This window comes from Sciurus carolinensis, chromosome 11 (genome assembly GCF_902686445.1).
Source record: "Sciurus carolinensis chromosome 11, mSciCar1.2, whole genome shotgun sequence".
Classification (NCBI taxonomy): Eukaryota; Metazoa; Chordata; class Mammalia; order Rodentia; family Sciuridae; genus Sciurus; species Sciurus carolinensis.
In genome coordinates this window covers 124827898-124852795 of record NC_062223.1, presented here as the reverse complement: position 1 = coordinate 124852795, position 24898 = coordinate 124827898, and the positions used below count along the sequence as shown (strand labels likewise).

Genomic DNA, 24898 nt, shown 5'->3' with positions numbered 1-24898 from the left:
GTTGCTGGTAGAGAGAGTTTGAATGTTGATTGCCCCCCACACCAAAGGCCCATGTGTTAAAGGCTTGGTTTCCAATGTGGGACTACACGAGGTAGCAGAAAATTTAAGAGATGGGGACTACTGGGAGGTTTTTAGGTCATTGAGAGTCCTTGAAGATATCGTGAGACCGAGGTTTCTTTCTCTTTGTCTTCTGCTTTCCTGTCATCAGGTGAGTGGCTTTACTCCACCTTACACTCCCAATATGGTATACTCCCTTACCATAGGACCAAAGCAATGGGGCCAAACAACTACAGAGTGGAACCTCCAAAATTATGAGCCAAAATAAACCTTTTCTCTTTATAAGCTGATTATCTCAGGTATTTTGCTATAGTAACAGAAAACTGACTAACACAGAGGGTATGACAATGATGGGGGCAATCTACCAAGGGTAAGGAGGGGAAAACATGAAAGCCCCTGGAACAGCACAGAGATTGATATACCTGAAGGAGAACAGAAAAAGAAATACTCCCAAGTAAGTAAGATGGACCAGAGAATCCAGTGCTTCAAGCATTAAGACAGAGAAATCAGGTCTGGGCTATGAGCTCCTAGAACTACTGGAAGTTTTTTCATAAGGAAATTATAGAATGTAGTGCCCCTCACCTACTCCCTTTAGTATATTTCCTTTAATTAAGACAAGACAGATATCTTGGAAGAAGGTGGAATTTCAGTTAGAAGATTCAGGTATGGGATCCAGGCTCACTGGTGCATGACTATAATCCCAGCTTCTTGGAAGATTGAGACTGCATGATTGAGAGTTTGAGACCAACCCGAGCAACTTAGCAAGATCTTCGTTCCCACAAAATAAAGATTCAGGCATGAGGTGTAGTGAGATATGCTCCTGGAAATAAATTGTCACTCTTTTTTCATAATGATGTCCTCCAAGCAAAAGCTCTTCCTCTGAATCCGTTTACTAATGTCTGCATGATGGTGGTTCTCCGTTCACGGAGGTAACTCACAGACAAGGCCAGACCACCAACTATAAGTAATTGAGGAAAAGTATCATTTCTTATGCATCATTATATCCCCAGACACTAGCAGTAAATATCTATTGAAATGCTCCAACCAGGACCTATAACCAGCACCTCAGAACCAGCCCTTGGTTGGCAATGGGTTCCAACCTGTGTAATTCTCAACTACTTATTCATTACTACTGAGCACTGCATGAACTCAGTATACAAACTATCTATGTGAAATTACATGGAGCTGGCTGGGTATGGTGGCGCAAGCCTGTAAACCCAGCAGCTCGGGAGGCTGAGTCACGAGGATCGCGAGTTCAAAGCCAGCCTCAGCAACAGCAAGGCGCTAAGTAACTCAGTGAGCCCCTGACTCCAAATAAAATACAAAAAATAGGGCTGGGGATGGGGCTCAGTGGTCAAGTTCAATCCCCACTATCCCCCCTCCAAAAAGAAAATTACATGGAGTTGTTTTCCCTGTCCCTGCCTTCTGTGACTGTCCACCTGAGACACCAGCATCTTGGAAGAAGGCAGTCTTTCCATTTGCATTTGACACAAAGCTGGAGGGGGAAGCTGCTGTGCTCCAGAGATGAATTCAAGAATCAAAAAGCTTTTAACAAGCTGAAGGAAGGACCAAAAATAAAAAGTCCGTTTTTTCTTTGCCATTTTTTATTTCTTATGTAATAACATCGTGACAACCACAAATGAAATAATTTTGAAAGTAAGGAAAAATTGTCCACAGTCTCATTACTCTAACCCATCAAATTATATTCTATTTCCACAAGCAAATCCACCTTTTTCACAAAACTGTACTAAAAGATTTGACAAACCTGGCTTTCATAGTCAAAAATCAGTTACAGACAGGCATGGTGCCCACACCTCTAACCCTAACTGGCTGAGGCAAGAAGATTGCAAGAAGTTCAAGACCAGCCTGGGCAACTTAGTGAGACTCTGTCTTAAAATTTTTAAAAAGATAAAAGGATTGGGGATGTAGCTCAGTGGTAGAGCACTCCCGGGTTCAGTCCCTAATAGTGGGAAAAAAAAAAAATCAATTGCAAGAAAAACATAGGCCTGATTGAGGATAAAAACTGGGTTATTTGAGTTAAATGCAAACCCAGGATATGGTATCGCTGCATCTCATTAAATGCAACCTTGGGTTGCACTGAGAGCAATACAGTGTCCAAATTGAGGGCATGGATGATCTCCTCCACTTTGGACTTGTCAACCCATATTAGTTCTACGTGCAGTTCTGGCATATTTGAGAGCAGTGTGTAGAAGAGCGAAGTGGAAGAAGCTGTCTAGTTGTTAAATTATGTGTTAAAATTCTAGTGGTTAAAAGTGTAAGCTCTGGAATCATATTGTACAGTCCCATCCTGACCAAGGGCAAGCTCCTCTGTGCCTTAGTCTTTCATCTGTTAAATAGGCCTAATGAAGGTTCTATTCTCGGGCTGTGGTGTATGTAGCTCAGCAGTAGAGCACTTGCCTAGCATGCACAAGGCCCGAGTTTCAATTCCCAGCAACACACACACACACACACACACACACACACACACACACAGAAAAAAGGAAAAAGCTTTAATTCCTAGTGTGGTTGTAAGACTTGAATGACTTCATATAATCTAAGCTGCTTATAATAGTGAGTGCTTCACACAGAATAAGCATGTACTAAATGCCAGCTATTATTATTGCTTTCATTATTAGGAGACTGTGAGGTAGAAGACATGGTAGAAGGTACCTACAGCTGTATCTTCATTTGTCTCTAATATTACCCTTTGGTCCTAACTGTATTGACTAAAGCAATGTGTTCCCTCTCCATCCTGGTAGTTCTGAAGGTAAGATTAAGACTAATTGTGGACCTTAGAGAAGGCCAATCTTCAGTTGAACAAAAGAAAGAATACTCTGGCAATAAGAACCATCAAATGGGCTAGGAATGTGGTTCAGTGGTAGAGAGCTTCCCTGGCATGCACGAGGTCCTGGATTCTAACCCCAGTCCCAGAAGTTAAAACAACAACAACAACAACAAAAGAACCATTGAAAACTGAGTCATAATTCCTGGAAAGGTAGTGAACTCCCCATATGGGAAGGAGAATACTGCATTGGGTAAGAAGTTGCTCCATTGCATCATTTCCCAGATTTGGATTTCAGTCATTAGTAAATAGTAAGAAGCATTCAAAGATGGGTAGGGTTGGTAAACTTAGATTTTGATAAAATATTAATAGTGTCTTCTTTCATCATCTTTCATAAAGTAATTCAACCCCCCAAAGGAGGGCAAAAACATGACTATAAAGAGCCATCCCTTCGCCAGGTATGGTGGCACATGTCTGTAATCCCAGCAACTCAGGAAGCTGAGGAAAGAGGATCACAAGTTCAAGGCCAGCCTCAGGAACTTAGTGAGGCCCTAAGCAACTTAGGGAGACCCTGTATCAAAATAGAAAATAAAAAGGGCTGGGGATATGGCTCATTGGCAGAGCACCCCTGGGTTCAATCCCTGGTGCCACAAAAAGAAGAAGGAAGAAGGAGGAGGAGGAGAAGTTCATTCTTTGAACTGAATAACTAGAAAAATCATAAAAATCGTATTTTCCTCTCTCAGTGTCTCTCCATTTCTCTCTCTTTCACACACACACATACACACTTACACGCTTGCACATACATGTGCTACTTCTCCACGCTGTCCTTATCTACCTCTCATCATCATAAACCAATGGAGAAGTTTCCCCAAGACTGGCTGGTGGGTGCATGAACACCATTCATGTGCACATTTAAGGGCTTTCTAAAGCTCACAGACTCTGATCCTGGCAGGCAAACGTGACAAAGGGCTATGGTCATGCGATCAGGCAGCCAGAATTAGAACTTTGTTCTAATCTTGTTCACCATGAAGATAATATGAAACATGAATGAGATGAACATTTCACGTTTGTGGACATGAGGGAATCTGGGAAATGAAAAATGAGGAGGGAGTTGTTAAATAGTCACGTTTGTTTGAATGAGAGGATGGGAGAGGGATAGAAGATAGCTTCCCAGAGAAGATATCACAGCAGAACTTGACAGCATGCTCAAGATGGTGGTGTGAGCATCCATGAAACACAGCCAGAGACATCAGAAGGAGGGAGGAAGGTGAGCTTGGGTGTAAAATATATGAGCCATGGTCTAATACAGAGAGCACTAGACAGATATGGGTTCATGCCCTGACTGTCATTAACTTACTGTTTGATCTCAGACAAGGACCCTTAACCACTCTGTTCCTCAGTTTCCCAATCTAAAAATGATAAGGTTAGATTACTAGATGATTCTCACAACAACATTCTGTCTGATATCTATGTATGTCTGAGGTTGTCCAGATTAATCTATAGGGAATGCTAAGTCTCTTCCTAAGGTAGTTTAGTATATCATTGTGGTTTAAGAGTAAAGAAGCTGAGTCAGACAGCTCTGGGTTCAAACTGAAGTCCATCATTTGTATAACCTTAGCCTCTGTGTGTTCTCATCTCTAAGATGGGATAATGGAAGCACTTTTAAATGAGATAATGGATGCACAACATTTAATGCATTGCCTGGAACATATCAGTAACTTACTAGGTCTACTGTTGTCATTATTCTGTGTTATAAAATGAGGGCTGTCTAGCAATTAAAGAAATGCAAATTAAAACTACACTGAGATTTCATCTCACTTCAGTCAGAATGGCAATTTTCAAGAGTACAAGTAACAGGCTGGGTTGTGGGTCAGTGTTAGAGTACTTGCCTTGCACGTGTGAGGCACTGGGTTCCGTCTTCAGCACCACATTAAAAATAAATAAATAAATAAAATGAAGGTATCTACAACTAAAGAAAAAGAATAAAGTAACAATAGGGTTGGTGAGAATGTGGAGGAAAAGATACACTCATACATTGATGGTGGGAATGCAAAATTGTGCAACCACTCTGGAAAGCAGTATGGAGCTTCCTCAGAAAACTTGGAATGGAACCACCATTAGACCCAGTTATACCACTGCTTGGCACATACCCAGAGGATTTAAAATCAGCATACTACAGTGCCATGGCCATATCAATGTTTATAGCAGCTCAGTTCACTTAGCCAAGCTATGGAACAAACCTAGGTGCCCTTCAACAAATGAATGGATAAAGAAAATGGTATATACACACAATGGAACATTACTCAGTCATAAAAAAGAATGACTTCATGACTTCTGCTGGTAAATGGATGAATCTAGAGACTATTTTGCTAAGTGAAATAAGCCAAATCCTAAAAAAACAAAGGCAAAATGTTCTATCTAACATGCAGATGCTATCACACAACAAGGTGGGGCGAGAAGAATAGAAGTTCATTGGATTAGACAAAGGGCAAAGAAGGGAAGGGAGGAGGGATAGAAATAGAAAAGACAGTAGAATGAATCAGACATGACCTTCCTATGTTCATATATGAATATGCCAGCAGCGAAACTCCACATCATATACAACCATAAGAATGGGATCTTAATCAGAATAAGTTATACTCCATGTATGTAGAGTAAGTCAAATGACTCTACTGTCATGTATATCTAAAACGAATTAAAAAAATAAAATAAGAACTGGCAGCAACTGGATAGAAAAAAAGAGAGGCAAGCGAAAACTGAGGACTTCTGAATTCATCTGCCGCCTGTGACAAGCTTTCCTATTCTTGCCCAAACCGGAACTTTAGGATGAAGGCCAAATTGTCATAAACCCTCCTTTAGCACCAGCAGGTTCCCTGGATGCTCCTCTGCCGGCATGTAGCAGACTTCCCAAAAGGAAAAAGGAACTTCAATGGAGAAATCTGAGTCGGCCCATTCCAGGAGGACATGTCTGCAGGACCCCTACCTCGCCACCTGTGTCCTGCGTCTCTCCACCACATCATCTCAGTCACCACACTCTCCACCTGCAGTTCCTTGTCACAGATGACACTTTGTAGTTGCTTTTACTTCGTCAATGAGATCCTCCGTCAGACACCGAAGTCCCTGATCAGTGGGCTCTAAGTGGGTAATAACTGAGTAGTTGAATAAAGATACAATTACCTGGCTCTAAATATCTGGGTATAGGTCTCTTACCCACTGGCGTGGAGGACACTGTATGGTCTTCCTCTAAGTCTGGTAGTATATATTCTAATTCCACACCCATCCTCAACCCTCAGGGCCACAGGTAGTCTGAGTATAGTGGCCTGACAAAGGTCCCTCATTACACTCCCCAGGCCCTGCCGAGGCCCAGCCTCTAACCTCGTGCCTGTGCCTATAGGGTTAGGTATGAATCTGAAACCCTGGAAGGACTCTTAACACTGATGGGCTAACCCTGATGACTTTCCTGCATGGGAGAAGGTGCTGGAGATGTTGGGGTCCCCCAGGCTACAGTCTCACTCTGCTCTTGCCCATCTACCAACCACCCCCACCTCCTGCCCCACGAGCTTCCTGAAATACAAATTAGATCATATCCACCTCTCCTTGAAACCCTGCTAAGACTCCTTATTGCTTGACAGAGGCTACCAAATGGCTGCCCCTGGGCTGACTCTTTCCTCTCTGGTGTTTTTATAAATTCTGCCTACATCTAAATATTTGGGAAATTTCACATTTAAAAATCCAGTCAGTTGTGTACACTATAATTCACCAACAAAAATATGGAAACAATTTTTAAATAAAATTTCAACTGTGGGTGGTGGCGCATGCCTGTAATCGCAGCCACTTAGGAGGTGGAGGCAGGAGGATCACAAGTTCAAGGTCAGCCTGGGCATCTTCCTTGAGCACCAACAGGTCTCAAAATGAAAAACCAAAAGGGCTGGGATGTAGCTCCATGGTAGAGCACCAATATAAAATAAAACTCAGATTTCTAGCTTTTCACCAAAGATCAAATTGCTTAGCCATATTAATCCTGCGTATTTCCACGTGGTGATCACTGGATGGCATCTGCCTCCCCCTCTGACAGGCGCAAATCTTCCTGTTGTGTTGCCCCAGAACTCTCTCCATCACAGGGTCAGGCAGCTAGAGGCTGACTCTACCCCTGCTCCCCTTGCCCCCAACCCTATCACCTGCTGAGGTGCTTCCAATTCAAGGTGACAGCTTCGGTGGGTCATGGCACATTCTGGCCTCAGCTGTGCTGTACCCAGCTGGAAGCTGAAGGAGGCGAGCCAGGAAGCACAGCACGGCTCCCACCTAGACCCACTAAGTATGCTATCCTCTCGCCTGGGTGCCTCCTACACTCCTAGTTGGAACAGAGCCCAAAAGGTCTTTCTGCAGTTTTCCAGGAATGCCGTGGCCCCAAGGCAGGTGCTGAAGAGGCCCACATGCCCCACTGGATTCTGGAGGTCCCACCCCTGGGCCTCGCCTCTCCCCACCCCCACCTCTGTGGTGGCATCCCCGCCCTTTATTTCCATCCCACTCTTCCTATCAAAGCCCTAACAGCACATATTTTGTTAATTGTACAAACCTAATGGGGGAATGCATTGGCAAAAAAGGGTAATGGCCATCAGACCAGCAATAAAACAAAATTAATGGCCCATAGGAAGAAATCATGTCCACTTAATCCCGGCTCTGAAACTCTAATAGAATAATGGAATACCAACGGAGGGTTTTTTCTCTCTATGCAGATTGCTTACACCATGTTAATCACTTGCAAAGCAGGCCACATACCACTCCAGCTCACATGACCCTCCAGGGAAAGTAGCAGACCAGAAACATTCAGTGCAAGGCTCATTACTGACATGCATCAGCGCAGTAACACCTCTCCTCCCTTCCCCAGGTGACTCGGGGACAGCCAGTGTGGGGCGTTATTGGGGGCCATCAGGTGTGGTGGGTTGGAAAGCAAGACACAGAATACCTAATAATAGCAAGCATTTATTGAGTGTTTACTATGTGCCAGACTCTGGGCTAGCTAAGCACTTTCTATACCCGTCCATAGATCCCATTCTCAATCTCTGTAGCTACATGGTGACCTGAGGTAGCCACTAGCTACGTGAGGCTCTTTAAATCTAAATTCTAATTAATTACAATGAAATAAAACGTAAAATTCAGTCTCCAATCTCACTAGCCACATTTCAAGTGCTCAGCAGTCATATGGCTGTCGCACTGGATGGTCAAGCCCCTTTCAAATGCACTGAAAAGTTAAGTGGCTTGCTCAACATCAAACAGTTAGTTAGTGACAGCGTTTGGTAGTACTCCAGATCTCCTGAAGGATAGTCTTCAGTGGCCAAGGGAGAGGACAGAGTCACATTCAGGCCCGCAGGTGGCATGTGAGAATAAATAGTCTCCCCTTCAGCCTCTGGGAAAGTCCTGAGGCTGACTGCAGGGCCTGGGATGAGCCTGAGGACGCTGTTCTGCAGAAAAGCAGGGAGGAAAGAAGCGAGGGCAGTCTGAGTCTAGACAAGCATGACATCTGATGCCACTATCTTTTGGGAAAATAATGAAACAGTATTGATTACAATTAAAAATACACATACCCGTGGGCTGAGCCAACCCAGCTTGAAAATATATCCTAGAGAAAGAAAAGTATTGATACATAAGGATAATGCAACATTGTCTATAGTGGAGAGAAGCAAGAAACCCAAGAATGGTTGGATAACATGGTACAACCACATTGTAGATAGATTGCAACTCTTAAAAAGAGCCAGTTAGATCTACATCTTCCACTGTACGAGATGGCCATGATGTGCAAAGAAAAATAAGTAGCAGAGTGATTTACGCAGCGTGATTCCATTTTTGTAAAAACAGAGAAGCCTTTAGAACAAGTTGATCCATTTGCAGGGGTTTGTATGAACATAAAGACAGTGTGGACAGGTATAGACTAGGGTGTTCACACCGGTGCTGACAGAAGCTCATTCTTTTTAGTAGATCTTTGCCTTCTTTCACGAGCTCCAGTGAGCACTGCCTCTTTTATAATTTTTGAAATTTAATATAATTAAAAAATGGATAAAAGGAAGAAAAAGAGGTTTGACTTAAGAAGCAATCTTACGGGGCTGGGGATATAGCTCAGTTGGTAGAGTGCTTGCCTCACGTGCACAAAGCCCTGGGTTCAATCCCCAGCACCACAAAAAAAGAAGAAGAAGAAGAAGCAATCTTACTAGCTGTATGGCCTTAGTTAGGCAAGTTCCTTAATCCTTCTCAGGTCTAGTTTCCTTACCTAGAAATTGATAACAAAATTATATCAGGAAGCTGTGGGTAGACTGGTGAGAAAATTAATTAATTTATATCACGATCATGCTACTCAAGTATGGATCTTTACACCATTGTGGAAATTCCCTATCCAATACACAGAAGTACTTCCCAGTTCAGTCATGCTGACTCTCTCAGAGCACTTGAAACTATACCTCTCAGGATGCCTATGTTTTTGCCTAATACTATAGTTTGAATGGGTGTATCTCCCCAGCAGATTGTAAGCGACATAAAGGGAGGCACAGAGGCAACCATTCATTCATTCCCTTAATAATTGTGTCCTAGGTATGTATAGCAGGCACTGTGCCCGATAGAGGAGATACAGCAATAATCAAAGCAGAGAGCTCACATTCTAACAGGAAGAGCAAACTATAAAAAGATATATAGATACATAGCAGCAGGCCATGGTGGCACATGTCTGTAATCTCAGTGATATGAAAGGTTGAAGCAGGAGGATCACAAGTTTGAGACCAGACTCAGAAAAATTAGTGAGACCCTGCCTAAAAAAAAGGACTAGGGACATAGTAGCTCAATGATAAAGTGTCCCCTGGGTTCAATTCCCAGTAATTCCCCAAATAGACACACACACACACACACACACACACACACACACACACACAGTATGTCAGGTGATGATAAACACAAAGAAGAGAAATGCAGGAAGTGAGGAGATGGGAGTGACCAGGAGGGAAGCGAAGGCATTTGAGAGAGTGAAGTATCCTTTGTGGCCTATACCACAGGTCCAGTAAGAGCAGCTGCAGCCCAAAAGATGTTAGTTGAAGAATAAAATAAAAAGATTTGAGAAAGGGCACAGAATAATTAAGACACCCTGAAAACATGTCTCCACTTCTGGGTATATGCCATTGACCCAAAAGCACTGGAAACAGAGACTCAGACCCCTGTACGCCCACAGCACCTTTAGCCCCAATAGCCAAAAGATGGAGCAACCAAGTGTCCATTGAGGATATAACGGATAAGCAGAATGCGGTTGCTATAGTGTGGATCCCCCAAAGACCCATGTGCTGAAGGCCTGGTTACCGGCGAATGGCACCACTGGGAGGTGGCAGAACTTTTAGGAGGTGGGGCCTTTTAGTGGGAGGAAGTTAGGTCATTGGGGGAGTGCCCTGGAAGGGGATATTGGGACCCTAGACTTTTCCTCTCTCTCTTTGCTTCCCAGCTGCTGTGAGGTAAATACATCTCTTCCATGTGCTCCTACCATGATGTACTGTGCCACCAGAAGCCTAAAGCAGCAGGACAAAGCAACCATGTGCTGAAACCATGAGCCAAAATTAACCTTTTCCTTTATTAAGGTGATTTTTCTCTGGTATTATATCTCGGTGACAGAAAGCTAACACAGTGGGATATACATACAATGGAATATTATTCAGCCTGAACAAGGAAAGAAATTCTGACACATTCAACATGAGTGAACTTCAAGGACATTATGCTAAGTGAAATAAACCAGTTAAGGAAGGACAATATTCTTTGATTCCCCGGATGCAAGGTATCTGGAGTAGTCAAATTTATAAAGGCAGAAAATAGAAAGACAGTTGCCAGAGATGAGGGTGGGTGGGGTGGATGGGGAGCTGTGTTTAATAAGGACAGAGTTTCAGTTTTGCAAAATGAAGAGAGCTCTGTGGATTGATGGTGGTAATGATCGTGCAGCAATGTGAATGTACTTAATGCCACTGAATGATGCACTTAGAGATAGTTAAGATGGCAAATTTTATGTTATGTGTATTTTACCACAATTTAAAAATGTGTCCTGCTACTAACTTTTTCCAGTTTCTATCAAGAAAAAGAAAGAGTCTGGGGTCTTAAAGAGCAGGAAAAGGAGCAGCTGTCAGCCTGAGAAGAGGATGAGGAGCCAAGGATTATTGATAGAGATGCAGGGTGCCCTGAGTCCCTGAAGTCAAAGTGGGGAGACCCCAAAGTGGAGGCTGAAAGGAAGAACCTGAGTGGGTTCCGGTTGGCTCCTCCCACAGCTGAAAGCAACCACCTGCCAACAGGGAAGACAACCTTCCCTGGTGGCATCTGAGCCAAGGTGACTGTGAAGGGTTGGGAGTTGGTGGTAGAAGAGTGAGACAAGATTTAGGATTTTAAAAAAATAATAATAAAAAAGAAACAGCCTGATGGGGAAAGGGGAAGAGAACTCCAGACTGAAATGAAAGGCAGTGCTAGAAACATATTCACAGCAATAAACCACGCACAGGAAATCTATAAGAAGGGAAGAGGAGGCTGAGAAAAAGATCAGAGGATCTGGGCTCCTGTTCTGAGCGGATCTTGAGCAGCTTGGCATGTTAAGAGTTTAGGCAGGAGTGGGGGATGACCTTCGTCTCCACAGTCCTAGGACCCTGTGAACAACGCTCCAACTCTCTGGGCCTCAATTTCTTCATCTATTGGACCATGTGGCTGGGTCAGAGCAAGAGGGACCTTAAGATCCTAGGGGTACTCAAGCCCCTCAAAGTTGTATCCAGAATGGTATTTGTGTGTATGTTTTTCTAGGAAGAGGTTTAAAAATTGTACTGAGATTTTGAGGCTGTCCACATCTCCAGAGAGGTTACGAATCAGTGGAAAAGATATTTGTTAGGTTCACATACAGTCAGAAAGTCGTAAGATTCCAAGAAATTTTGGATTAAATACCAATAAATCTTCAGGCCTCAAACAAATCCAGATGTTAATTCCTGCCTCTCCTGCAACACAGAGATATTGTAAAAATGAAATGAAAATGATATACTTTGAAAATTTAGATCATGTCTCTCATGCAAGTACATATTCTTATTGTGGTGGTTGTTTCATTGGAAGCCAGAGAAATTCTGGGCCAGGCATCAAGGAAGGGGAAAGAAACTGGCTCCCGTTTTGGGAACAAAGACTGCATGATAAAGGGAGGTGGATCTGCTACAGGATGACCCTTGGCCTTCCTCATTTGGTTAGAAATGTAGAGGCCCTTAATTCCCCTTGTGGAGAGGGGTCTGGCTTGAAAGACAAGTAAATACAGCCTCCCTGGGAGGTGCGGCCCAGGGCAGAACAAATGCATCCCTTTGTGCGAACAAGTCCTCGTTCTACATCTGGCTTTACTTTGGAGGAAATTCTCCACCATGTGTCGGAGGAAATGGACAGTGTGAGGATACAGCAAGCGAAACAGCATGAACAGGGGACAGCATTTGGACTCCAGAGAGCAAGACCCAGACTGGAAGCCTGCATAATAAGCCAGGGTCATCAGGGCAAAGGGGACATCTGCCACAGGGGGCAGCACCCACCCTCCTGTCCAGGAATGAGCCTGCCAGAGACAGAGGGCAAGTCGGAGCTTGGAAAGGGATCAATGCAGGAGCCAGCTCAGAATGAGGCACAGCTGGCCCTGGACCAGAATAGAGATCTTCTATTCCAGCCTCCTCATTTCACATTTGAGGACAGGGTCAGGTGGGGGATGGGGAGACTCATTCAGAGAATCCAGGATTGACGCCAGACCAGGAATTCCCTTCATTCACTTAACAAAATATTTTTTGAGTGTCAGACCTAGGTTGGGGATCAAAGATGAAAAACAAATCCAGTGCCCTGACCTCAGCGAGCTTATAGTCTAGACGGGGAGACAGACCACCAGTTGATTGGGGGATGAAGTATAATCCTGCAGCTATGTAGGGACCACAGCAGGTTCTCCCTCCCAAGTGTTTCCAGAGCTTCCTAGTAACAGCTCTTCCCAGGTAGAGGGAAGGGTGGGGTTAGTCACTTTTCTTTGACCAATGCTGAAGGAAGTCGAAATCATTTTGTTATGGGGTCCAAGCCAAGCCAAGAACCATCCACATCTCAGAGAGCCCTGGAGTGCTCAGCACCTGTGGGGAGAGAGCCGAACCCCACTCCAGCCGGCCAGCCACAGGCCTCTGCAAATGGCACCATAGCACTTCCCATTCATTATGTCCTAACTCGCCTCCTGGGGCTGGTCCTGAATATTGTTTCATAAATAACTTAACAGGGCTCCAGCTTGTTCAGCTGGGGTTAGGCAGATGTGCACAGCTCTGGAGGATTATGAGGGAATTTGGCTGTGCTGAACGGTTCTGAGATGCTGATTCTCTGCAGAGGGTGGCTCAGTGGAGAAGGCAACCACACGGCTGGTGTCCCCACCTGGATCCCCGGATCACAGCGGGATGCTGAAAGAGCATTTGTTCCCAATTGTTCTTAGCCACTAATTTGGCTCCAGGGTATAACACCAATCTGAGAACAAACGGAGTAGGAAAACTGTGCTTTTCCTAAGGAGGCCCAATTTTGCCATAAACAGGAGAGGGGCTGGGAGGTTTCCTGAATTCACAGCATAGGCCCTTAGTCTCTGGGTTCCCGGCAGGGCCAGCAGCTCCAATCTCCATCCCAGAGTTCCCCCGGCTGCACTGCCATCTGCCGAGCCTCACCTGCTCATTGCTCCTCTGAGGTGCCTCCAGCAGAGACAGATTACTCTGATGGCAGGTAGATAAAATGGGGTCCCTTGCTAGCAGTAACTACCCAGAACAATCTCTCTCCTGTGCAGCTGATGGTCTCCACCTGGCACCTGTCAGCAAAAGAGCTTGCAGGTGGTGGGGACTATAGGGGTTGGCACCGGCAATTCTGCCACGCACAGAAGAGACTACGAAGGCCTCCTCGAGGCAGGACTTGCTCAGAGGGCCCTCTGTCGGACTGCAGGAAGGTCAGCTTGAGGCGCCCATCAGGAGAAGACACAAAGAAGGCTCTATATCTGGCAGACTGAAGAGCTAGCACCCTCCAGGGGCAAAGGGGAAGAGCTGGTGAGCAAGGCCGAGCCTCAGCTGCACGGATGTGAAAGATTGTCAATAAACAAGAGGCTCCTCTCATAGTTAAATTGCCTTCTTGTGGCTTAAAATAACAAAATCAGAGAACTTTCAGTGTGACATTCTTGAAAGCAAAGTCGCATATAGAATGCTTTTCACCAACACGCTCGCAGCTTTTACTCACAAACTCCCTGCAGGTATGTCATGGTTTCTCTGACAAAAAAATAAAAATGCCTGCTTCACCAACCTGTGATTTAGCTATTCAATAATCTCATAAATCCAGCGTCAGAATAAAAGTACTGGAAAGGGAGCAATTTTTTTAAAAATCTCTGAGCAGTCAAAATACATGTCGCAAAATCTCTGTACTAAAGTTTATGAACCTTATTCAGAAGGGAAGCGCTCAAACCCTTGCTTATGACTCTTTACTCTGATTTTGCACACACTTCTAACAGGCTAAGTTATCTGATGACTTGGGCCTTGGGCTGATTAATAGAGGAGGGGGCTTGGGCTTCTCCAAAGGCAAACTGAGGGTCAGGGGGGTTGGTGAAGGAGAGGGCCAATGGGCAATCCAGGAGTCATCTGATCAGGAAGACAGGAGGCTGTCCACTGGCAGTGTGTAAACTGTCCTTGGGGCACTTTAAGAAGTAAACCTTTAGCCATCTAGAAGACACCAAATGCAGCTCCTTGATGGTTGCAGGAAGCTGGTTCTTCCTCTAGGCTGTCTTGTGCATTTGGAAGTTGCTTGCATTCATTCCTAGGCATTGATGCTCTGGATGTGGGGTCACCCCAACAATGCAGGAAGCGATGAAGACTGGAAGGTATTTTGATGCCCAGCACACACACGCACACATGCGCGCGCGCACACACACACACACACACACACTATACACCAGATGCATCTATTTCACATAGCAATCTCAACACATGCATGTTTATGAATGTTAGAAAAGACACCTGGGATACAGGGGGGTAAGCCCACCACACTGTTCTTTAACCCCGGCCCTGGGTACTTAAGTGAGAATTTTTGTGAGGAGGGGGTTGTAATCATTCAGGATTCAATGAAAAATGTCACCTCACAAAAAGACTTCAAACTGATTCAACCAGAAAAACACAAAAGACAACACAGTCTTGGGCCTGAAAAAAATGTGGAGAAAAATCTCCCAATGCATGTCAGAGAAAGAGTGAGAAAGAAAGGCCAGGGTGTGGGGACAGGTGGGGGCTCACAGCTAGGAGAGATCAGGAGTGGTAAGGGCACTGGCCCGAGCCTGGCCCTGGGTCCTGGGCCCTTGGTGCTCTCAGCCTCCTCGTTCACCGCAGTGCCCGGCTGGGGCCGTCAGCATGGAAATCCTTGAGCTCCCAGGTCAGCCCAGTTCCCAGTTTCACTCAAGGGCCAGTTTTCCCTACCTCTGGATTTCTTTTATTTTCATCGCGGTTTTGAAAGGCAGGATTTTGATTAAAACTTCCTCTCTAGGTGTCAATCACCCCAAAACATGTGCCGGTCAGACTTGTTGGATCTGCCTCAGGCGCCCAACCCAGGGAGAGTGCCAAGGACTCCTCAGCGATCCCTGGTCCCTTGAACAGTGGCTGCAGGACAGGGCACAACCATCATTTGGGAGCAGAAAGTTTTTTACAAGACTCAGAGGGGATATTGGGGGAGGGGTTGGGATTCTGGCAATCTGTCCTGAAGAATGCAGGTTAATAATTTATGGATGCATTTAAAAAAAAAAAAAAAGACCCTTCGGAAACAAATTGCATACAAATTGTGAGACAGTCAAAGGAAATGTGCCAGTGTTGCTCAGTGAAGCATAATAAATATATGCAGCCCATAATAATAAGTTACTTAAACTCAGGGCACTAAATGATTTATTAATTGTCTTCTAATCCTTTCCAGCTACAAGTAAAACCAAGAGTGTGGCCGTATTTCACATGCCAGCTCATAACTTCAACACCAAACAGCATAGCCGCCTGTAGCTGTCCAGTTCATTTGTCATCCTGGATCCCAACTCTGCAGATGGGCTGAGCAAGGCAGGAAGCTGAGGGGACTGAGGGGAGGATAGATGGGTCCTAAACACACATGCCATCCCGCTGCACTTATCACACGTGTTGCCACACATCACGTGTTCATGTCGCGGGGAGTTCCCCCTCACTGGGCTGCTTCTCCGCTTTTCCCATTGCCATCAGTACCAAGGTGGCCGTGGATGGACATTGACCCTGGGAGACACAGGCCATTATCTGGGATGGGCCAGCACAGGCTCATAGCCCCAGAGTTGTGAGCAAAAGAGAAAAGAATGGAGTCCTGAGTCCTGCCCTTTCTCCAGGACACACTGACCCAGAGGGGAATGTGGATTTCTACTGTTGTGTCTACCATCGGGCCTCCTTCTCTTCCTAGTGCTGTGGACTCTTAGTACCTACTCCCTGGAAGGCCCTGAGCTCAGGCAGCTGCCCAGAACCACCTTCAGACTCAACACCTGTTCTGGTTTCATACCTCAGGGGCTACACTGGCAGAAGGAACACCACCAGCAAACTAGAAACCTGTCTGGCTCATTCAGTGGGTTAGAATTTAGCAAAAATGCTTCAGAGGAATGCCCCCTCTGCTTTGGTAGCAAGAAATACTGCCTTTGCAAATGGATGGAGAAATAGGACAAGGTCAGGTTCAGGAAAGGAGAGATTTGAGATCTGCAGAGACAGAACACAAGAGGTGAGACAATTTTCCAAGGCAGACTGCCCCAGGACCTGAAGCCGCCCCCTTTTCCCCACATGCTTCTCTCTAGTATTCCCATCTTGGAATGGGGCTGTCTCCTGCCAGGTACCCACTTCTAGGAGCCATGAGGACCTAGGTCCTCCATGCTGCCTCAGACTCCTCTCACTCCCCCACCCAACCCTTGTGGGTATTGCCTCCCCACTCCCAATAGTCCTCAAATGTATCCCCTTCCATCTCCGCAGCCTCTGTAAAATTTTGAATAAGGAATTGAAAATCAGCAGCTCTTGGCAAATTCAGCCCCAGACTTCTTGTGGAATTTTGCAGTGTTTCTTATTTTGTATCGGTATGAAAAACGTAATATGTAACATGGTTCAAAAATCAAAAGGTGTACACTGAAATGTCCCCTCCCACTCCTGTCTCCCACCTATCCAAGCAAATACAAATATAGATTCTCTTTTTCCCCTTTTTGTGTATACTTTTCAGCACTTTGGTGGAATTTTTATTTTTCACACATATTTTGGAGATCTTTCCATATTGCTAGCGGAAAGTTTCTTTGTTTCTCTGATAAATGCGTACTATTCCGTTGTTAAAATATTTAATAATCTAATTAATTGATCCCCAATTAATAGACATTTGGGTTCTTTCCAAGCTCTTGCTATTACAAATAAAGTTACAAAGAACATACTTATACATGTGTGATTTCACAGGCTGGGGGTGTAGCTCAGAGATAGAAAACTTGCCTAGTATCCCCAAGACCTTGGGCTCAATCTCCAGACCCAAGAGGGAGGTGGGCATCATTTCATGGAAGTGCAAACATATCTTTAGGATCAATTCCCCAATGTAAAATGTAAAATTCTGAGTCAAAATCTCGTGATCCATCATTTTTTATAGATACTGCCAATTGCCCAACAAAAGGGGCTATATTTATTAAGATCAGGAGGCAGGCTATTTCCCAAGGGGCTTGACGATATAGATTGAAAACTTTTAAATTTCTGTCTATTAAAAAAGTGAATGAATAATGGTATCCCTGGATAATTTTAACTTGCATCATTCTTATTACGTACAGGGCTAAACATCTTTTCATATGTTAAGAGTCATTTGTATTTTTTTTTTCTTTGAACAGTCTGTTCATATTCTTGGACTTTTTTTTTCCTATTGGGTTGTGTGTGTGGTATTTTGTTTTTGTTTGTTTTGTTTTTGCTACACTGGGGATTAAACCCAGAAGTATTATACCACTGAACTATACTCTTGGCTCTTTAAAAAAATTTTTTTAAAAATTTTGATATAAGGCCTTGCTACATTGCCCAGACTGACCTCAAACATTCTATCCTCCTGTCTCAGCCTCTCAAGTAGGTGGCATTTCAGGCCTGTGCCACTGTACCCAATTGGGTTGTGTTTTTGTTATTGATTTTTAGGAGCTCTTTGTATATTAGGGAGAACAACCCTGTGATATGAGTCGTAATTCTTTTCCCAGTTAATCGTTTGTCTCTTGATGTATTTTGTAACTTTTTTAACCAATGCTTTTTATAGTTTTTAATTTGAGTACAAACTGGTGGAGGACAAATACTCTCCCATTTGCTTTAGCCTCTACTACCCCCCACAATGTGGTGATTGACTTGTTTCATTCTTCTTAGTTGCCACCCTGGATAGCCATGTGATGCTTGGAATTGCTGCCACCATCTTGTGGCCCAGAGAAAAGCTCATCTGAAAACAGAGCTCTCATCCAGAGGACGACAGAGAAAAAAACTGGGTGCTTATTGATATCATTAAACCTCTGAATTATCCAACCCTAAAACAGTCCTGATCCTGAACTTCATAATATGTAACAAAACAAATTCCTAACTGTTTTAGTCACATTGGGGTAGGATTCACTAAGCATGGTGGTCAAAGTATAACAGATACACAGAGCAGATGCCCTTCTTGCAAAGGTCTGGTCCCCTCTGATCCATGCCCAGTGCTGCTCAGACCAGTGTTCTAAAATGTAAATCTGACAATGTCACTCTCCATTTAAATTGATTCACGAGTTTCCCATCACCTGCAAAATACAGTCCAAGTGCTTTTTGTGCTCATCCTGTCCACCCTCCCCACCCCCCACTCTTCCCTTCTGTGCTCACACCTCCCATGGTTGCTCATTCTGTTCCTCCTCCCTGCAGGGCCCTTGTCCTCCCTCTCCTGTCCTGCACCCAAAACACACTGTCTGGCCTCACCTCTGCCAAGCAATTTGAGACCAAGTCCCTGTCCCCGCCTTATCGTGGCCATGCATCATCTACTCCAGAGCTATACAAACCTCAGCATCTGAACATCTGTCTACCTGCCTGGGCTCTCACTTGCTCACTTCCTGAGCTCCTGAAGGCAGGACAAGGTCGTACATACTTCTGCATTCCCAGCTCCTTGCTCAGGACCTGCACAGGGTAGGTGTTCACCAGTGTGCACAAATCTGAATGGAGCTCCTCATTCTCATCCTGTTTGTTCCTCCAGATGCCCCTCAGGCCTCCTGCAGCCCAGTTTCTCAGAACCAAAGCCTTCCCACTCAAGTCCAAGTCACTTTAGGAAGAAGATAAAAGAAAGGCCTCATCCAAATGTGCCTGTTCTCAGGAGAAATGAAGGCAATCTATTGAATCACCAAACAAAATAGCACCATCTCCCTTAGGCAGGTGCCACCATTTGGATCAGGAATGTCCCCAAAGGCCCGTGTGTTAACAGCTTATTCCCCAGTGTGATGCTATTGGGGGATGGTGAAGCCTTAAGAGATGGGGCTAGGAGGGAGGTCTTTGGGTTATTGAGGGCACACCCTTAAAGGGATAGTGGAATCCCAGCCCTTTCCTCTAGATCTCTTTCACTTCTGAGCCATGAGGTAAGCAGCTTTGTTCCACTAGGTACTGGCACCATGATGTGCTATCTCCCAACAGGCCTAAAAGCAACAGGGTCCACTGTTCATGAACTGGAAGCTCCAAAACTATAAGCCAAAAATAAAAATTTTCTCTTTGTAAGTTGATTGTCTCAGGTATTATAGTGGCTAGAGCTGACTAATGCATGAGCTCATGCCAGGGACACCTGTGCTGTAGCACGTCAGCTAGAGCTACAGAAAGTCAGGGTAAGGGGAGGGGCTCCTAGCCACTCACGAGCTGTGTGAACTCAAATTCCTTAACCCCTCTGGGCCTCAGCTTCCTCATTTTTTGTTTGTTTGTTTATTTTGTTTTTGTCATTGTCTAGATACTGGGGATGGAACCCAGAGGCGCTTAACCACTGAACCACATCCCCAGCCCTTCTCGCTTTTTATTTTGAGACAGGGTCTCCCTAAATTGCTTAGGGCCCTGCTAAGTTGCTGAGGTTTACCATCCTCCTGTCTCAGCCTCCTGAGTCATTGGGATTACAGGCACATACCACCACACCAGGCCAGCTTCCTTTCAAGAAAGAGATGGACAACCTGTTGCAAACGTGCATGGAAAATATTCTATCAATGAAAGCTATGCTATTTCACCCAACCCCCAGGTTGTAATCAGCCCCTAGATAAATGAGGCAAAGTCCATGCAAGGAAGACCCCAAGCTCTTCATAGAATGGGCCTCTTTTCTGCTCAAACAGCAGTGTGGGGACCATACAACAGAAATATATTTATGGAGAGCAGAGGAGAGAGTTGACAGCTGCTGACACCTCCTGCGTGCCGGCCTGTGCTGGGTGCTGTGTACCTGTTACCACACGCATTCCTCACACAACCTTGCAAAAGCTATTTGCAGCTGGGTTTTATAGATAAGTAAGGCTTAGAGGAGTTAAATAACTGCCTAGTGTGTCTGTGGCCAAGAGCCAGTCAAGCAAAGGAGTCGAGATCTGAACCCAGCTCGTTGGGTTCTCATCCTGAGTTCTTGTCTCAGTCTCATGTTGCCACCAGACTGCACAGGGTGAGGGCTGGCCTGGCAAACCCAGGACTGTGTTCACGCTTACTGCAGTGGGATAAGGAGACCAGGGAGGGAAACTGGTGGGAAAGAGGCAAATGAGAGTGAAGAGAGAGGCTCTTAGAAAAGGTTTCTCTTGGGCTGTAGGGTTGTGGCTCAGTGGGTGGAGCACTTGCCTGGCATGTGTGAGGCACTGGGTTCAAGCCTCAGCACCACATATAAATAAATAAATGTCCATTGACAACTAAAAAATATTTGAAAAAAGAAAAAGAAAAAAAGAGGCATAGCCCAGTGGTGCAGAATATGTTTTGTTGCATGCACAAGGTCCTGGGTTCCAACTTCAGAATTGCATAAATAAATAAGTAAATAAGTAAATAAATGAAAAGGTTTCTTTCATATCACCAGTGTGCTGTTGTTTGGGAGGAACATGTACCCACATACCTGTGTGTATGACTCTGTGTGTGTGTGTGTGTGTGTGTGTGTGTGTTACTCTGTGCATGTGTGTGCCTGTGTTTATAACTGATGCGATTCTATGTGTACACATGTGTGTGCATGTATGTGCTGTGTGTGTCCGTGTTGAGGGGAGGAGGAAGAAGAGAACTTGCACGGACTGGCCTCCTGCCTCCTTCCATGAACAAGCACATCCTGGCCCTCTGAGCCTAAGCACACCCCATGTGAACTCTGCATGTGGTCAGCAGTGAGAGACCTCACCTATTCACTAGCTTCTAACAATGCCCCCCTGTTGCAGGCTGTTCAGACCAACCTCGTGACATCAGCTGCACTGGCTCTGTTATTAGCCCGTGACCAGTAACTGACCAGGCAAGATATGGAAAGGACAGTGGAGGAAAGGCAGGGAGGAGGGACCTTTGCTAATTCAGTCAGGCTTCTTTGCACAGGCTTCCCAGATCTAGCTGTGTCCTTGTCTTGCCAGTCAAAGAAAGAGCTATGAGAGAGGTGCATCTGCCCAGGTGTCACTCAGTTGTCAAAGATGTCCAGAGTATGGGGAACACACACACCTTCCTATAAAAGCAATGCTCTGGGGGCCGGGACTAAAGCCCAGTACAAGCACTTGCCTAGCATATGTGAAGCATTGGGTTCAATCCTCAGCACTGCATATAAATAAATGAATAAAATAAAAGTCCATCAACATCTAAAAAAATTGTTAAAAAAAAGCAATCATATGGAAGAAAAGAAACAGCAGCCCTGGCCACCAGCCTGGAAAGGAGTGGGGACAGGGACTCAGAGATAAGGGACCGGCTTGGTTCCAGTCTTACCACCTCCCCAGCCAGGCTTCTCAGGTCCCCTTCATCCATGAGAACTGCCCCTGAGTTGATCTCTCCTTCTCTCACTCAGGTGGAGACAAGAATGATTTATTTCATCTTATACTGTCTATTGTAAAATAAACAAGATCAGAGATGGGCGGCTCTTGCCCAAGATCACACAATATGTCAGAAACAGATCCAAAAGCACAGCTCATCACCAGTTCTAGTCTTACCCAATACTGACCTCCCCTTCCCCACATGGCCTCCAAGTCCCCTGAGCACTGTACCCCAGCTACCATCAAGGATTTTTTTTCCTGGAGCAGGACAGAAGGAGATGATCTTTAGGGGCCTGACCCAACACAAACTGGGCTCCACTTAGCCTTGGAAAGGACAAAAAGAAATAATCATCCAACTTCCCCAGGGCATTATGATGCCTCTACAGACTTTTCATTTGCGTCCTCTGGTTTCCACCCTCCCTTGGGCCCTGTACTTCTAGCCAAGTGACCATGGGCAAGTTACATCCATTGTACAGATGACAAAAGCAAGGCTCCATGAGATCTCAGGGTCAGTTGAGTTGCAGAACTGCATCAGACAGCACCGTCGGCCGAGCCTCCTACATCGCAGCCCTGTTCTTTGTACTGCCCCAGCTTTTCCTTCGCTCAGTCTGGCCTTGATTAGAAAACCAGTGATTACTGCACTCGCTCCCAAGACTGCCTTCCTGGAGGGAGCAAACCCTCCTCACAGAGCAAACTGATATTTGGACAATCTGAGAGTCTCTCCACTCCTCCGGAAGACTAGGCCTTCCCCTTCCAGGAGTTGCCAAAACGAGAGGAGAGACCTTCCAACAAAAGTTTGTTTTCATGGAGATTTTATTTCCTTCGCAGAGGCTCTCTCACCACAGATTTCTCTTTGTTGGAGCCTGCATTCAGAAGTCACCAGATACACAATCCCTGACCCCGCTGGCCCTCAGGAATCTCTCCTCCCAGGCCCACAGGCTGCTGGCTCCTCCACTCAAAAGGCCTTTTGAGCCACTCTGGAGAGAGGGGGATCTTGGAGTGGACAGAAGCTTTGGTGGGGTTGAACCAGTAACATCAAGGTGGGGAGGCCAGAGAAGTGGGAGGGGAAGGGGAGAAGGGAGGGGCAGGGAGAGAAGGACGGAGTGTCTGAAGGCAGCCAAGGAGTGGGGAGGCCGAAGTGCCTCCCCTCCCTCAGGCAGAGCGGTGTTCCATGACGTGGGAATGCTAACTAGGAGCTCAGAAGGCAGAAGGCAGATCTCTTGGGCTGTCCCCAGGGCATGGGTCAACTTGCCAGAGACAGGGCCAGCGCACACAAAACTCAAAGGGGATAAAATTTGTGTTGGATGGACAAGCCTCTCCTTGTTGCCCTTTTCAGGATTAGCTGCCCCCCCTGGCACACAGATCAGAAATTTTCTTCTGGCTTGGCTAACAAGGCTGATTCATGCTTTAGGAGCACCCCTCCCCAGAAGGTGTACTGAAAGGAGAGCGAGGGCCAGGTGCAGGGCACACACCTGCAATCCCAGCTACTCAGGGTGCGGGGGGGTCGGGGGGTGCCTGAGGCAGGAGGATCCCAAGTTTGAGGCCAGCCTGGGCAGCTCAGTGAGTCCCTCTCTCCAAATAAAAAAATAAAAAGTTTTGGGGATGTAACTCAACGGTAGAGCGCTCGACTAGCATGGACTAGGTCCTGGATTCTAGCCCCAGCACTGCAAAACAGAAAGAAACAAGAAAAAAGGAAAAGAGAGCAAGAAGAGTGATTACTCTGAGGACTATATTATTCGTGGTGAAATGATAGGTTCGAGGGGCAAGTGGCCTTTGGAGGTGGCCGTATGTGGAAGCCATCTTGACTGGAGCCCCAGTTTCTCCTGGAAGCCACCCTCCAGGAGGCACCTCCTGTCACAGGAGGGCATCGTGGCATGGATGTTAGGGCTTGGCAGAGCTGGGTTAGATTCTCCTTCCTCCAAGCCACTAGCTTGATTTTGGGCAAGTTGACAACCTCTTTGGGTAGCATCAGCTCAAATGGGGGGTAATATCATCTTCAGATTAGCTTGAGGAAGTAAGAAAACAGATACAAAAAACCAAAAACGTGTCCAGAACTTAGTGGGTGCTCAATTCCCCTAGTCCATTCTTTGGTGTCCAGAGTCCCCCAACACGTAAGCAAAATGGTGAGACTAGAGCCAAGTGATGTCCAATGTCTTGTGTCTGATGGCCATGGTGCCCTGTAAAGGGCAGAGAGGGGTGGTAGGTGTGGAGAAGCTTGGGGCTCACATGTGAAGGAAAGTCACAAAGGATGACAACTTTTTGAAGAAGGGAGAGAATGAAACTTTAGAGCCCATATTTGACAGACTGGATATTGGCACAACTCCAAGGGGCATCTGCAGAACAAAGAGGTGGGGAAGAGATGATAACGTCACACAACTTCCTGGCTAGACGAGGAGCTGAGGGAAAACTGTCGTAATCATCTTTGACCGGGAAGATCTGTGGGAGGGAGCCCTGGGCCAGACTGTGATTCAAGAGACAAGTATGGAGGAGGAACAGAATCTATTGAATTCTATTTGCCAGGTTAACTTAGGCCAGTTCATACGCAGTTAATTGAAGTCTATTTTGTAGGTTAACTTGGGCCAAGTTCTCAGTCTAAACTCTTAATTATCTACCTGCCTACAAAATCTCCATCATGGAAATAGAGCCCCAGGAGGAACTGGGAAGGGCCATTGGGCCTGTCCCAGCTACGAAACAGCTGAGAGGACCTTCAACTTGGAGGTGGACTATGTAGACCATGCTTCCCCTGCACACGTGCTGCCCATTAGCTCAGGGATATATGAGGACTGGTGGTGATATTCCCGAGTTCCCCTCTCTCCCTACCCTATACAGTGGGTTTCCTGACATTTTTGAGCTCTGGTTAACACTTTAAGAACACCTTCCTATCCTCCTGACCAGTGTCAACCTGCCAGGGCCAAGTCAGGTGCTGTTACACCTGGATGAGGAAGGGGAGCAAGAGAACCAAGATAGCTTCTGTAAGACACCCCTGGCTAGATTACAGAATCTCAAATCCGTGATTACTAGCTTTGGAAAGAACGCTCTCCCCCTGCTTCCTTCCAAACACACAAGACGGGTTCTGTGTC

The 24898-nt window shown here is 45.7% G+C and overlaps 1 protein-coding gene across 5 annotated transcripts in view; it reads right to left on the bottom strand.

The window, feature by feature from the left end:
* The window catches only part of Pknox2 (PBX/knotted 1 homeobox 2), a 268028-nt gene that overhangs the window by 196613 nt on the left and 46517 nt on the right, over positions 1 to 24898 (bottom strand). The gene's annotated exons all lie outside the window — the stretch shown is intronic.